General features: G+C 37.3%; 1 protein-coding gene across 1 annotated transcript in view; it reads left to right on the forward strand.

Annotated features, from left to right (window-relative positions):
- The first annotated feature begins 374 nt into the window (after positions 1-374).
- The window catches only part of LOC141480407 (uncharacterized), a 109,046-nt gene continuing 92,647 nt past the window's right edge, over positions 375-16,773 (forward strand). Inside the window, exon 1 of the transcript XR_012464322.1 lies at positions 375-1,814. The gene's annotated coding sequence lies outside the window, so the exon portion shown is untranslated. The remainder of the gene's footprint in view (positions 1,815-16,773) is intronic.

Below are 16,773 nucleotides of genomic sequence, written 5' to 3' on the forward strand. Positions count from 1 at the left end.
CTTCGCATTTATAAATAATTCCTGGAGTATCGCTAAATAAAGCACTTTGCTCTCTAGAAAAACCCAAACATCTGGTATGAAATACTCGAGTACAAAAACCACATTGAATGCCTGGTGATTTCTCACCTAATGTTTTTGTGCATTTTACACATTTGCTTGACATTTCGATGAACTTTATAATTTCAACTGCACTTAAGAGGAATGAATAATTTTTACTTGAACTGCACTGATGGATTCTTCACACTACGAACTAATGGAGATCCAATATTCACTAATTTTTGATAAATATTAATAAGAGAAACTTGAATTTATCGAAGAGCGATTGAAAACACGTCTAGCTTATTCACGTAGAACAATAAGAACGAACTATAACAACGAAATTTTATTATTTTCCAAATCAGTTTGAGTAATGTATTTTTTAATAATCCTTATTAACTCCAAATACAAACCTAGTTTTATCGTAATATTAAAATTAAGATTCAAAAAATCATAATCCGATCCTGTCAGGCAGAAATTAAAAATTTTACTTAAATAAATAATCGTTTTAATCAGGCCCTGACTTTTCCCCTCTGTGCGACAGAGAAAGCAATACTTCTGTCTCGCTTACTCGTAGACTGCGACTTCAAAGGTGCCGCCGAGAGTGTTTCAGCTGTATAGTAAGTAAGCTGTGTTGTAAGTCTACAGAGATGAATAAAGGCAGAAAGTATCACTAGTTTCATTCAAAATATAACATGGTGCAGTCGAACAGTCACATGTGGTCAGACATCTTGAAAAAATTGAAATCATATTAATAATTCTTGGTGAAAGGACATTTTGATTAATTGCTGGTGATATTTTGAGATAATTATGGACTTTAGAGGAGTTCCACCCATGCTGCACTCTGGAAATCTCTCGGAAAACTGGAATTTCTGGAAGCAACGTATTTTAACGTATTTGAAAGCTACTGAAATTAGCAAAAAAGAAGACTCCACCAAATGTGCTCAGCTTCTAACACTAATTGGTGAACAAGGTATGAGAATTTGTAATACTTTCTCATTCTCAGAAGAAGACAAAGATAAATTCGATATTCTAATAAAAAAGTTTGACTCTCATTTTCATCCGAAAAAAAACGCGACATTCCAAAGACATATATTCTTCACTTGTAAGCAAAAAGAAGGCCAATCTATTGAAGAATATACCACTGAACTGAAAAATGCGCTCAAAACTACTAGAAGATGATGCTAAAACCCTTGAAGAAGCTGTACAAGTCTGCATAAACATAGAAAATACCCGTAAACATAACCGACAAAAAATTACAAACGGTTTGGACAACGGACAGTTCAATGCAATAGATCTCATTGCAAGCAAAAATATCAAGAAACATAACGCTGGCATTAGTCATCAACATAGGACCACCAAAGTGAATCAAAGAGTTCAGAAAAACCAATTTCACAGAAGTCAAGGAAGCAGTCAGAGACGGGGACCATTCAAATGCCTGAAGTGTGATCGAACACACAGTTACAGAAAATGTCCTGCGTTTGGTAAAATTTGTAACAATTGTGGAAATGAAAACCATTTCTCGTATATGTGTAAAAATTACAGAAAACCAACATCTAACAAAAAAGTTCATGCTCTTGACAATTATGATTCTGATAATCTTAATCATGATCATGCTTATTCATCAGAAAATCCTTTATTTGTAGGTAGTGTTGAAAAGGCAATAAACATTTCAGAAGATTCGTGGATGGTAAACTTAGAAATTAATGGAGCGAAAATAGAATTTGAATTGGATACTGGCTCAATGGCAAATATAATTCCTATAGAAATATTGAAAGGTATGAATTTCAATTTCAAAAAAATTTTCAAAACAAATGAAAAGCTTTCCTCTTATACACGGGACCATTTACCAGTGATGTATTCATAATAATGAACATAAAAATATTGAATTTTATGTAGTAGACATGAATAGCTGTCCAATTCTTGGACTGCAAACTTGCATTGATTTGAATTTAATAAAAAAAATTGATTCAGTTATAAGTAACTGAATCAATTTTTTTTATTAAATTCATTGAAAACAATCCTTTAAAATATAGGGAGCTGAATGATATCTTAGAGAAAAATAAATCTTGCTTTGAAGGCATAGGTTGCTTAAAAAATTTTCATACTATAAATTTGAAAGAAAATGCTCAACCTGTTATTCACGCAGCGAGGAAAATCCCACTTGCAATATTAGACAAATTCAAACAAACTTTAGATGAGCTAGAATCTCAAAAAATAATTGAATAATGTACTCACAGTACTGATTGGGTAATGCCTGTAGTAATAGTCAGAAAACCGAATGGGGATCTACGTTTATGTTTAGACCCAACCGATTTACATAAAGTAATAAAGAGACACATCTATAAAATTCCAACTTTAGAAGAGTTGATTGTAAACTTCAGTGGAGATCAATATTTTAGCAAACTTGATCTAACTCAAGGTTTTTTGCAAATTCAACTTGACAAAAAAAGTTCCAAAATTTGTACTTTTGCAACGCCTTTTGGACGATATTCATTCCTAAGATTACCTTACGGTCTAATAGATAGTAGTGAGGTTTTTCAACAAAGAATGGCAGAAATATTTCAAAATGTAGATGGTCTTGAAATTTACATAGATGATCTCATAGTAAGAGGTAAAACAATTTAGGAACATAATAAACGTCTAGAACAAGTTTTTGATTTAGTAAAAAAACATAACCTTAAATTCAATAAAACCAACTGTAAATTTTTAGTTACAGAAGTAAAATACATGGGACATATCATCTCCAAAGATGGTCTAAGACCAGATGATTCAAAAATAAGTGCAATAACAAACATGCCAGAACCTCAAAATTTAGGTGATGTTCAAAGATTTCTAGGACTCGTAAATTATCTCGTTAAATTTATCTCTGGGTTGTCAGAAAAAACTTCAACTCTCAGACAACTTTTAAAGAACACTTTATTTTTATGGGATAGCAATCACAGCAAAGCTTTTAATGATCTTAAAGACATAGTAAGTAAAAATCCATGCTTAAAATTTTTTGACTTGAAAAAACACTCAACAATCTCAGTAGATGCCTCCAAAAATAGAATGGCAGCAGTCTTATTACAGGATAACATGCCTTGTGCTCATGCATCCAAAGCCTTCACGGAAACACAAATCAGGTACAGTCAAATTGAAAAAGAACTCTTAGCTTGTTTGTTTGGAGCACAGAGATATTATCAATATGTTTTTGGGAAACACTTTACTATAGAAACCGATCACCGTCCACTAATTCATATTATAAAAAAACGTTAAATTCTTGTCCTCCTAAACTACAAAGAATATTATTACAACTAAAAAAATATGATTTCTCATTGGTATATAAACCTGGAAAATAACTAATATTAGCCGATACTCTTTCACGAGCATTTGAAACAGATTCTGTTTTTGATGAAAACCTTGTTGAAATCGAAGCCCAAGTATGTTTGATTTCATTTAATTTAAATGAAAAGAACTTGTAAGAAAAACAAATGAAGACAATGAGTTAGTAACTCTGAAAACATATTTGAAAGACGGCTGGCCTAACAACATAAAACATTTAACTGAAACACAAAAATTCTATCATAGATTCAAACATGATATATCTGAAGTAAATGGTTAGTATATAGGCAGCACGGGTTCTAGATCAAAACCTCATGTATTTTCTTATGGAGGTTCATTCTGGCAATTTTGGTCCCTAAGGCCCACTTCATACGGAAGGGGCAAAGGTCAGCGCCTTGTCACTGTCAGACGTCCATTATGTGTAAACTTAGCCTTAGCCTTCAAAGCCCACTTCAGACCACCTCCACTTTTACCGTCATTCAGTCAACCAATCAGCTATCACGCATACAGCGGGAAATTCAAAACCGGGAGTGGGGGAAACGTGTGACGTCATCGACGCAGGATGGAACGAGTTTCGTAGCGATTCAAGCATTCACGGCCCCCTTAGTACTCCAAATCACCGCTCAGGCCCTCTTGCGACTCTTCCTCACCCCTCGGCCCCCTTGGTACTCCACCTAACCTATCAGCTCCCTCGGTCCCATTCAGTCACGTGTTTTAAATAAAAAAAGTTTATAGTTATGAGATTCGAACCTGGGTCGTCCGCGCCGTAGACATTGTCCTTAGCCTCTACACCATCGTAAGATATTGAAGTTAACTGCGAATGTTGGGTATTTATAGCGTTAGTTTTGTCGGGACCGAAATTGACTCATTCATTATACTTGACAGCATTTTTATTTTTGATTTCCGTAGATTGTAATCGTCATTATCATATTGAAGATAGGAAAATATACTTAGATTTGGGAAATAATTAATATTTCATGTAAAGATGTGTATGTGTGTGTGTAAGAGCGAGAGGCGCGTGTGACGTAATCGATGCAAAGAGAGATGGAGATCGAGGTTTTACTGGTTGCTAGTGCAAGCAGGTGTTGCCAGTTGTACAATAAATCAATGTTTATGGAGTAATGTAGCGTTGCCGGTTTGAAAATTGAGTTATAGAACACACAGAGTCATCTATGAGTCACTAGCTGAACTATCTATTGGTTGAAGAAGGACACTGTAAACACTAGACTCATAAGACGGCATCTGTCAAATGTGAATACATGCCAGCATGGCAGGTTCGGCGTTGCCAGTTGTACAATAAATCATTGTTTATGGGGCAATGTGGCGTTGCCGGTTTAGGAATTAATCGTGAACTACTCCACGAAAATTGAAAGCGCGAAAATGATATATTAATAATAATGAATCAGATTTAAGAAAAAACATTACAGATTAATGAGGCTGTATCGTTTCAAAGTGTGATCCCTCAATGTTACAAGGTATCCCAAAATACATCATTGAAAACAAACATGGCGTCGAAGTGTACAGGGTGCGTCAAAATACATCATTTAAGAAAAAACATAACAGTTCCACGAGGCTGTAAGTTATCAACGTGCGATCCTTCAATGTGTACAAGGTATCTCAAAATACATCATTGAAAAACAAATATGACGTCGAAGTGTACAGGGTGCGTCAAAATATATCATTTAAGGAAAAAAACATGTCGATTTGAAATATGATATTAATGTGTATACAGGGCGTTTCAAAATACATCATTTAAGAAAAAAACATGTCTATTCAACAGAAGTCTAGCGTTCCAACATGTCGGAAGTCTCGTATCTTTGTTAACCAAGTTAGCATCATCAGGAGAAAGAGGAGATCCAAAAGTGTCGAGAGGTTGAGCTTAGTGGACTCAACGTGAGGGCGCGAATGGGGGAGCGAAGTATTCGACAATGACATTTCAAAATCCGTTGTTTTCCATGCGTTTTCGATCGTTTTTCGTGCGTTTACGATCGTTTTTCGTGCGTTTAAGATCGTTTTTCGTGCGTTTTCGATCGTTTTTCGTGCGTTTTCGACCGTTTTCCGTGCGTTCATTCGTTATCGTTTCATCGTTATTGTCGTAACGGTTTTTCAATATGACAGTCATTTATCATTTAACGCGTTTCGCTAACCAAGTTAGCATCATCAGGAAATTACTAAAGTCCATGCTTTGTCATATGAAGATTCATTTTGCGAATTTTCAGACTCTTGAACGGAACCTTGTGGAACACCCAACATAACTTCTGTTGTTACAGAGTAGTGTAGGCCAGCCAATCAGAATGGAGACATCAAATATTGCTCGATTGATTGTGCTAGATGAAATTGAACTGGAGAATGAGGGTCGAATCATAATAATAATAGTGATAAAACATTAAAAGCTTGAAAGTGACGTAGTCAGCGTGGGAGGTGGTGGCGTGTGTGAGGATTTGTGGAAATAAATGAGTTATTACAAAAAATAATAGCGCAACTGTCAGAAGGGCACTGAGTTGTATATTCACTAATAATGATCGGATCGTCGCACACAGCACGTCAAATGAAAGGATAAGAAATGGAGGAAGAATTGCAAATTCAACAAACTTGTAATTAAAAAATGTTGGGTTATGAACAACTATAAGTTTATTCCAATTGCAGAAGCTTGATTCAAAACGCAGAATTTATTGACAAAGAAAATGAAAAAATCATTGGATACTGAAACATATGATATATTTGGATTCCTTAGGGTGAGAAGGATTCGAATCCATCAAAAAACGACCACTTCCGGTTTCCACTTCCGGTCCTCCGATTTCGATAACTTCAACATCAATGGATTCGTTTAGATGTCATGAAACATAATTAATCATTTGTCGAAGCCAAAAGGGCCTTATAACCTATTTTCATTATACTAGCAGCAACAGACCGATGTGGGTACTCATTTCAAATGATTTCATTTGTAGATTATGAAAAGTATGATATACAGTGCCCAATGTGAAACACCTTAGAAAGAATTGCACATTTAAAGAAAATCATTGGACATATTTGAAATTAAAAGTTGTTGGGTTATGAACAACTACGAGTGTAATGTAATTGCAAAAGTTTGATTCAAAACACATAATTTGTTGACAAAAATAATGAAATAATCATCGTATACTGAAACATAGTAGTAAATAGGCAGCAGGGCTTCTAGATCAAAACCCCATGTATTTTCTTATGGAGGTTCATTCTGCAATTTTTGGTTCCTTTCAAGGTCACGCGTACGGCAGAGTCCAATCAGAGCGCTCCAAATTGTCACGTGACCCAGATGCATCGTCGCGAGTACACCACACTGGCGCCACCTATGAGTCACTAGCTGAACTATCTATTGGTTGAAGAAGGACACTGTGAACACTAATCCTAGCGCCACCTATGAGTCACAAGCTGAACTATCTATTGGTTGAAGAAGAACACTGTAAACACTAGACATATGGGTGTTGTCATGCGACGCAGTATGCGCAGTTGCCGGTTTTATGATGTCTGTCAATACGGATCGGTGTCTGTGCAACTGTCAAATGTCAATGAGGGTGCAGGACGGTGTCTGTGAGGAGGAAACGTGTGACGTCATCGACGCAGGATGGAACGAGTATAGTAGCGATTTAAGCGTAGAACTCCGCCCCTCGGCCCCCTTGGTACTTCACCTAACCTATCGGCCCCCTTGGTACTCCACCTAACCTATCAGCTCCCTCGGCCCCCTTCAGTCACGTGATTTTAATTAAAAAAAGTTTATAGTTATGAGATTCGAACCTGGGTCGTCCGCGCCGTAGACATTGTCCTTAGCCTCTACACCATCGTGAGATATTGAAGTTAACTGCGAATGTTGGGTATTTATAGCGTTAGTTTTGTCGGGACCGAAATTGACTCATTCATTATACTTGACAGCATTTTTATTTTTGATTTCCATAGAATGTAATCGTCATTATCATATTGAAGATAGGAAAATATACTTAGATTTGGGAAATAATTAATATTTCATGTAAAGATGTGTATGTGTGTGTAAGAGCGAGAGGCGCGTGTGACGTAATCGATGCAAAGAGAGATGGAGATCGAGGTTTTACCGGTTGCTAGTGCAAGCAGGTGTTGTCAGTTGTATAATAAATCAATGTTTATGGAGTAATGTAGCGTTGCCGGTTTGAAAATTAAGTTATAGAGCACACAGAGTCATCTATGAGTCACTAGCTGAACTATCTATTGGTTGAAGAAGGACACTGTAAACACTAGACTCATAAGACTGCATCTGTCAAATGTTAATACATGCCAGCATGGCAGGTTCGGCGTTGCCAGTTGTACAATAAATCAATGTGTATGGAGTAATGTAGCGTTGCCGGTTTTGGAATTAATCGTGAACTACTCGACGAAAATTGGAAGCGTGAAAGTGATATATTTTATAATAATGAATTAGATTTAAGAAAAAATATGACAACCTGCGATCCGTCATTGTATACGGGGTGTCTCAAAATACATCATAGAAAACAAACATGACGTTGAAGTGTACAGGGTGCGTCAAAATATACTATTTAAGAAAAAACATGTCGGTTCAACAGAAGTCTAGCATTCCAACAAGCCAAAAGGGCACTACGTCTCGTATCTTTGTTAACCAAGTTAGCATCGTCAGGAGAAAGAGGAGATTCAAAAGTATCGAGAGGTTAAGCGTTGTGGACTCAACGTGAGGGCAATGGGAGAGCGAAGTATTCGACAATGACATTTCAAAATACTTCATTTTTGCATAAGTTTCGAAGGAAAACGATCTTCCGTACGTCGTTGGTAAACAAAAATTAGTATTATAATGGCATTCAGAGAATACAGACGTAAAGTAGAGGAATTTGAGAGACGTGTCCAACAAATAAGTAAAGATATTCAATTATATGAGGAAAAGAAAATGGTTCTCAAGCAGTTGAATAATTTACACATTCAAGACAAAGTGTTCCAGCCTCAGAGTGTAGAATATGTCGTCAACGATGCTGAAAAACAAATTTTGTACTTCCGACTACAATAATTTCTGTTCAATATGTGAACGTACCGAATATGGGTGAAATTCCAAGGAAATATGCGATAAGGCTAGTATAAACAATGGAAATCGATTCATTCGACTAGCTGTTTATCAATAAAAATGTTCTCCACTCGTTTTCAGTTTCGGATATGCTCTAATTTCTCTCAGCATAATCTAAATCTAAAATGGTTTTGATCATTCTCACCTCCATTGCAAGCCGTTCCGATTTGACTACTCTCACCTCCATTGTAAGCCGTTCTGATTTGACCACTCTCACCTCCATCGCAAGCCGTTCAGATTTGACCAGACTCACCTCCTTTGCACGCTTTTCAGATTTGACCACTCTCACCTCCTTTGCAAGCTGTTCAGATTTGGCCACTCTCACCTCCTTTGTAAGAATAATGTTGATCGAGTTCAATATATAGTTTTACACCGCCCAATCCTATTGATGTCCATTTCCACATCACCCATGAGGTAGAACTATTGATGCGTTACCTTTTTTTAATGTGGAAGTCTCCCCAGTAGGCCTATCATAACCACAATCTTTGCTTCAGATTGACATCATGGAAATAAAACCGTGAATGTTGAAAGATATCTTTAATATAGAAAAATATATTTACAAAGTTGTATCCATCATATCTTCGTCGATTAAATAATGTCCCCATGGTAGAGTTTCAACTGAGTTTGGTATGAGGTAGCGCTTATCATCCATTGAACTCAAAGCATTTTTCTGCTGTTCTATCGTGAACACCTGATGTTTATCTGCTTTAATGAGATGCTGCTTCACACATTTCACCATAGAGTTCTCTAGGCAGTCAATGTAGTCTTGGAAGGTGATATCGGTATTCATGGTAGATTTCTTGACTCCCTTTGCCTTTTTAGTCATGCCGTAGTTAGAGATTATATTACGAATTTCGTCCTCTTCATATTCATCAAGTTCTAACTTCCGCTGCAGTTTTATTATGTTAGCTTCAGTTGTTAACCTTTTAGTCGAATACAACTTGGCTCGTAAACCTACAAAGTCCGTCATCGGAATACCATTGTTCTCATCCTTCATAAGGCCGGGAACTTTTTTGTTGACGCAGGGTATTCCATATATATTGTCAGAGGGATAATCTGAGGTATCGAAAAATGTATAGCAATCCTCCTTCATAACTGTATAGGGGTCCTGACGCAGCTCATAGATGAGGGAATCCGTATCAGTATACATAACGGTGCAGTCCTCTCCGAAACGCTCAGCCATATACCCATAGTGGAAAGAATAGATGGTAGTCTTTGCTAAATCCAAAATAGCCTGTCCTACATATATAGGCTTGTTAAGAAAAATTTGCAGCTTATTAAGCTCAACCGCTACCAAGTTTTCATCGAAAACTGCAGCAGACTTGAACTCGGGTTTGGCAATATGCGCTTCTGCTCCATACCTTCCACACCACTCGGTTAGAAGGTGGATGTTAACCCTCTTGCGGACGTTTTCCATAGTTTTACCGAATACTGCATTATTCATCAATTTGTACAGGTTTTTTTCGAACTCATTGGTAGCCTTCTTACGGAGCTCTGTATTCAAGTCGATGTATGATTTGAGCCAAGGACTCTGCTTGAATTTCAACACACGAAGAATTTTTTTCAAAACCAATCCATTTGCTAATGCCTGCTTCAATGCTCTATAATGTATAACATATTTCTCCTTGGGTTTCAAAGTAGCCATCAGCTTCGAAATTTCTCTAGGTTTCGTCGGTGGCATCATGGTTTTCGGATTGATATGCTCCGGACAAAATGGAATATCTCGATGTTTGTCATGCAAGTGTTGAGGATACTCCAAATCTACTTCTAGAATGTAACCCTCATCGGCATTATCAGGTATGTCTATTACATCGATATTAGTGTCGGTCCATTCAAAACCTCCATATGGCAAGTATTGACTCATTGCCCATCCATACTGATTATTCACATCATAGTACATCTGATAAGTTGAGGGTTTAGACGAATCGTAGTTTGGAAGGTATTTGTTGTTTGCGTGAGCTCTTCTCTTCGAACAAACTTGACTAAGACCACCTCGAATACCTCTCTCAACAAAAAGAAACATGTCTTGATCGGTGAGTAACTCTAGTTGTTGCTTGGTATGTTTAAGCATACAATCCCAAGTGTAGCCTGGCAATGTGTAATAGTGCGCAGGGTCAAGTCCATGCGACTCGAGGATACAGGTTCTAAACCTCTCAAAGACATCAGCCAGCAGAAGAACATCGGTTTTCATGTATATGTCGACATATTCTCCTAAGTTTGAGATATTCAGTTTGTTCCATACCTCTTGTGCTCTTATGTACCGTCTTCGGGGGCAGGGTTTGTTATCGAGTTTATTGAAGAAATGATCAATGGACGGTAAATTGGTTTCTTCGAATTTTTCGAAGGAATCAAAGTAATCGTATGACATAACTCCTTTGACGGTGAGAAGATTGAATTGTTCAGGGGTGAGATCAGAGAATTGGGATTCCAAATTTGGGAATTCTGGAAGATTTGATGCTAGTTTATCGAGCGAAGAACCCATAAGCCGGAAACTATCGATGAAACGGAAATTGATTCTGAAATCGGCTATCTGTTTCGTAAATGAGATATATTTTTCTTTGGTTATAGGTAATAGATCGACCTTTCCATCCATTCTTGTTGCGATATCTTTAACAATGAAGTGTGCATCATAACCGCTAAGATTATGGAAGACAACAGGGATGGTGTGTGAGTCCGTGAAGTTGACGTTGCACCCTTCATGCGCGGGGCCACGATAATTATCACATGGTATCAGGTGATTATGGTCTCGAACTTTCTTATCTTCAGGCGTGAACGGTTTTTGACATATATGACAATTTGAGGCTTTTCTAAACTCCATTTCCTGATCGAATGTCATATTTATGTCATAAGGACACCAAAACACTGTCGCCACATCCTCAGCAAGCTGATTCATCTCATCAGCAAACCATTGCATACAATCGATACCTCGATGAGCACGGTAAAATGATAGAGAGTCATCATAGCTACACTTGAGGTAATATCCCACAGCTGCTGGAACGTGATGCTGCGGCTTCTTTGGGTTATCTGTACGCTCGAGTATGCTTTCCAAGTCTGCATAAACAATGAATGGTGCCATTTCCTTATTCTTATAGTTTTTGAATTCGAGCAGATTTTTACCTTCCTCAGGCATTTTTATAGCTGTCTCATTGATTTTCCCGCAATCTAAGATGTGACGTTCGAGAATTTTTTGAGTTCTGCAGTACCGGAGACAGCGATCACAGAAGAACTTTTGACATTTTTCTCTACTCAATTGTCGTGAAAGCAGTCTTGACAAGTTTTTGATCCATACAAAATGGTGTTTAGCAGGATCATCATCATCTTGTATGAGAAGTAGATTGATGTGTTTTTCCTTCTTATCTTTAGTTAGATATGATGGTAATATCTCTAAAGATTTCTTGATCTTTTCCAACACATAAACATTAATGGAGACATTATTTTGCTTTTCAAATCTCGGAATTTGCCGCATGGTCATTGGGAATTGAATACCTGTAAGCTTCAAAACCTTCGAGTAATGAGGATATGATGATATGCGTGATGTATTGATTCCAGCTGGATGAAGCGCTGAGGTAACGGCCCACGCAAAACATGCCTGATCATTATTCTTAACATTGATGCAGGCCTTCTTCTGTCTGATTTTACCAGGCAGCTCAATGAAAGAAGAGCCAATCTGAGGAGTGAACTTACTGATGTTGACCCCCAGATTAACTACTTTTTTCAGAGCCCATCCACTGTCACGTTCTTGGAACTCCTCGAGATCTTTCATTATTGGCTCAATAATGTTATGGTGGAACCATTCATCCAGATTGGTGTCTCGGTAAATTGGGGAGTTAGAGGTGGTGAAATACTTGTGATCTCGTAGTACTTGCGCCCCTTTCGCTATTTCAAATTCACCACAGAAAATCATATTAACTTTCACAAATTCATCCTTTTTGAGGGCATCATGAATGCGGCGTTTAAAGATAGCATTTGAGTCAATCAAGAAAGACCTTGGGTCCTTATGTTTAAGATTTGAGATTACGCCAGACTGGATTCGGCTACTGAAAGCTGAGTCAGTGTCATCCCAATGAACACGATTCCATGCTGTTTCATGTCGAGAAGAATGCCCTGCCCCCTTTTTCTGCATATCTTTGAATTCATTACGCATCGTTGTAATGTTCCTCAAACACGCTTCTAAATGTTGCTTCTCCCCCACAGAAGTTGCATTCTTCATCGCTTTGCGAATCTTCCTCATACCCTTGGTACACTCGTCAAGGCCCTCTTGAGCAATCTTATCATCATAATTTGGGGTTATGAGCCCCAGGATGGTGGTAATATATCGCACAAGATCAGCAAACATTGACATGCTGTAATTACAAAAAAGTTAAGTGTTGAACATTCAACGTTCTAAAGAAGACTAATGAATAGCGCAAAGCAACTGAATACATATCGCTAAACTACATATTATACTGCTTGATATAAAAAGGGGGTGGGGATAATTGTGGGTTTATTTCATAAATAAAATCCGCATCACTCAGTTCATACCCAGCTATTATCAAAGATGGAAGCAATACGGTTATTTTTCGGTCATCAAGCTGCTAAGAAAATTAGACAGTTGAATATTGAAAGTGATTTTATTCGACAGTGGTATTGCGATAAAACAATCTCCTGTTACATTATTTACGTCAACGATAAACCAATAGCATTTGCGCTGCTGTCAACCATGGATTTCGACCCTTTGAAAAAGTATTCTAACCCGAAAACTCTCAATTATATTCATACGTTGGAGGAGTACCGCAGAAACGGATATGCTACAAAACTTATCGCTCACATTAAGAATCACGAAGAATTTACAGCTTTTTGCAGTAATAAGGAATCTGAATTTTTATTCGAAAAATGTGGTTGTATATATTGGGATATAATGATGTGTCCAATGTTTAGATATCCATAATAAAAAAATATAAAAATATTAGACTTTTTTTTTCAATAACTTGACAAAAAATTTTAATATCATTCCTATGCAATTACACTGTAAGAATATAAATCAGTAGATAAGGAGATTCATTGAACCAATGCCTTTGCAGAACGATAATTATGATTGAAAATTAATATTTTATCATTTTTACTCCCTCTTGAGTGGGATATGAGATATAATAATTGACATGAATTTATATGGTGATGTAATTGAATGCTCGTAGGTGGGAGTGGTTTTCTCCTAACGATATTCAGACTTTGTTGAGATTGAACGGCCAATGACTACCCTCAACGAGCGCGGTATAGTTTGGTGTTGCGCAGTTACGCTTTGCGCAGTATGGCTTGGTTCGGTGTACTAAGTATCAGTTTCGCTAAGCGCAGTTGGTCAAGTATGTGGCGGTTAAGCATATATAGACTTGTTCAATGAAAATAATTTAGTTGCAGTCAATATGTCAGATAACACGACATTCAATAAATGCGCGGCGAAGGAACCAGTTCCCCAACAAAAGGGGATTTCAGAACAGCAAAGAACGATCGAATCTGATATATATGGGCTCCGTTTCGAAAATGGATATGTTATTGGAGATACCCCTGTACAATATGAAAACGATGAACTTGTTATAAAAAACGAACATTTCAATCTTTCGCAAGGACTACTTCAACTATTATTGAAACGTGTTCCTCGACATTATACAGCTAAAGACTTGATTGTATACAAAAATATTTTAAGAATCACTAATGCCCACAAACAAAGATATAAATCCAATGGACCAGTGAACGCCAACCGCTCATGGAAGTATCGAAACATCATTTCATTATTGTTTCCACCAAAAAGAAGAAGGAATATTCAACGCAAAACCCACAGTGAGCAGCGCATAAAGAATACTAATATAAAAGCTCACAGTTATGTTGATGACGTAGAACAACAGGGTAATTCAAAGTCAAGTAGTTCCAAAGGAGAAAATGAAATAATCGTGACTCATAGATTATGTAGAGGCCCTCTTGTATTCAATACATATTAAATATTGCTCATTTAAAATGTGTTTTATTCCAATCATAGTTTTTTACCAACAACCTCTTTTCGAATAATGAGGATGCATAGAGGAAACGTTTTACTTTTCTCAACATTTGCGAATGCACACTCACCAACCCCTTTTTTTTAATCAGATATAAAAATCATTGATCAACGTTGTATGTTAACATAATTATTCAAAACTCATTAGGGAATGTTATTTCGAATCGCTAGTTGATATTCAGTACAATTAGTCCTTATAGTTGAAGGTTTCCATTCAGAGAATATATTGTGTATATTTGTAGTTTTTGTAGTGACATATATCAATAAAAATGTTTTGAAGTGAACAAACAAAAAATGGATGTAAGAATGAACTCTGCTTACTAAAGATGAATAATGTATTAAAACATGAGCTCATCTGAATGGACATCAATTAAAATTTTGAATGAAGCGGAGAAAAAATTTTGTATTGAGGGATCAGTATATAGGCAGCAGGGCTTCTAGATCAAAACCCCATGTATTTTCTTATGAAGGTTCATTCTGGCAATTTTGGATCCTGCGACCAATCAGAGCGCTCCAAATTGTCACGTGACCCAGACGCATCGTCGCGAGTACACCAATCAGAGCGCTCCAAATTGTCACGTGACCCAGACGCATCGTCGCGAGTACACCAATCAGAGCGCTCCAAATTGTCACGTGACCCAGATGCATCATCGCAAGTACACCACACTGGCGCCACCTATGAGTCACTAGCTGAACTATCTATTGGTTGAAGAAGGACACTGTAAACACTAGACATATGGGTGTTGTCATGCGACGCAGTATGCGCAGTTGCCGGTTTTATGATGTCTGTCAATACGGATCGGTGTCTGTGCAACTGTCAAATGTCAATGAGGGTGCGGGACGGTGTCTGTGAGGGGGAAACGTGTGACGTCATCGACGCAGGATGGAACGAGTATAGTAGCGATTTAAGCGTAGAACTCCACCCCTCGGCCCCCTTGGTACTTCACCTAACCTATCGGCCCTCTTGGTACTCCATCTAACCTATCAGCTCCCTCGGCCCCCTTCAGTCACGTGATTTTAATTAAAAAAAAGTTTATAGTTATGAGATTCGAACCTGGGTCGTCCGCGCCGTAGACATTGTCCTTAGCCTCTACACCATCGTAAGATATTGAAGTTAACTGCGAATGTTTGGTATTTACAGCGTTAGTTTTGTCGGGACCGAAATTGACTCATTCATTATACTTGACAGCATTTTTATTTTTGATTTCCGTAGAATGTAATCGTCATTATCATATTGAAGATAGGAAAATATACTTAGATTTGGGAAATAATTAATATTTCATGTAAAGAGGTGCATGTGTGTGTAAGAGCGAGAGGCGCGTGTGACGTAATCGATGCACAAATTTACGTGGCTTTGCGTATATTGAGAGATTCATTATAATAATTTATCGTACAGAATTGTTTCATGTTCTGTTATCAGTAACCGCACAAAAATAAGTGCTCGATTCATCGATACAAAAGTATATGGAAAAAACAAAAGTTATAGAACACAGAGAGTCATCTATAAGTCACTAGCTGAACTATCTATTGGTTGAAGAAGGACACTGTAAACACTAGACTCATAAGACTGCATCTGTCAAATGTTAATACATGCCAGCATGTCAGGTTCGGCGTTGCCAGTTGTACAATAAATCATTGTTTATGGAGTAATGTAGCGTTGCCGGTTTTGGAATTGATCGTGAACTACTCGACGAAAATTGGAAGCGCGAAAGTGATATATTAATAATAATGAATCAGATTTAAGAAAAAACATTACAGATTAATGAGGCTGTATCGTTTCAAAGTGTGATCCCTCAATGTTACAAGGTATCTCAAAATACATCATTGAAAAAAAAAATGGTGTCGAAGTGTACAGGGTGCATCAAAATACATCATTTAAGAAAAAACATAACAGTTCCGCGAGGCTGTAAGTTTTCAACGTGCGATCTCTCAATGTGTATAAGGTATCTCAAAATACACCATTGAAAAACGAATATGACGTCGAAGTGTACAGGGTGCGTCAAAATACATCATTGAAAACAAACATGACGTCGAAGTTTACAGGGTGCGTCAAAATATATTTAAGAAAAAACATGTCGGTTCAACAGAAGTCTAGCATTCCAACATGCCAAAAGGGCACTACGTCTCGTATCTTTGTTAACCAAGTTAGCATCATCAGGAGAAAGAGGAGATCCAAAAGTGTCGTGAGGTTAAGCATTGTGGACTCAACGTGAGGGCAATGGGGGAGCCAAGTATTCGACAATGACATTTCAAAATACGTTATTTTGCATAAGTTTCGAAGAAAAACGATCTTCCGTACGTCATTGGTAAACAA

The sequence above is a fragment of the Leptinotarsa decemlineata genome, unplaced genomic scaffold (genome assembly GCF_025532065.1).
Source record: "Leptinotarsa decemlineata unplaced genomic scaffold, Ldec_3_MD MMD2_P_RNA_scaffold_8, whole genome shotgun sequence".
Classification (NCBI taxonomy): Eukaryota; Metazoa; Arthropoda; class Insecta; order Coleoptera; family Chrysomelidae; genus Leptinotarsa; species Leptinotarsa decemlineata.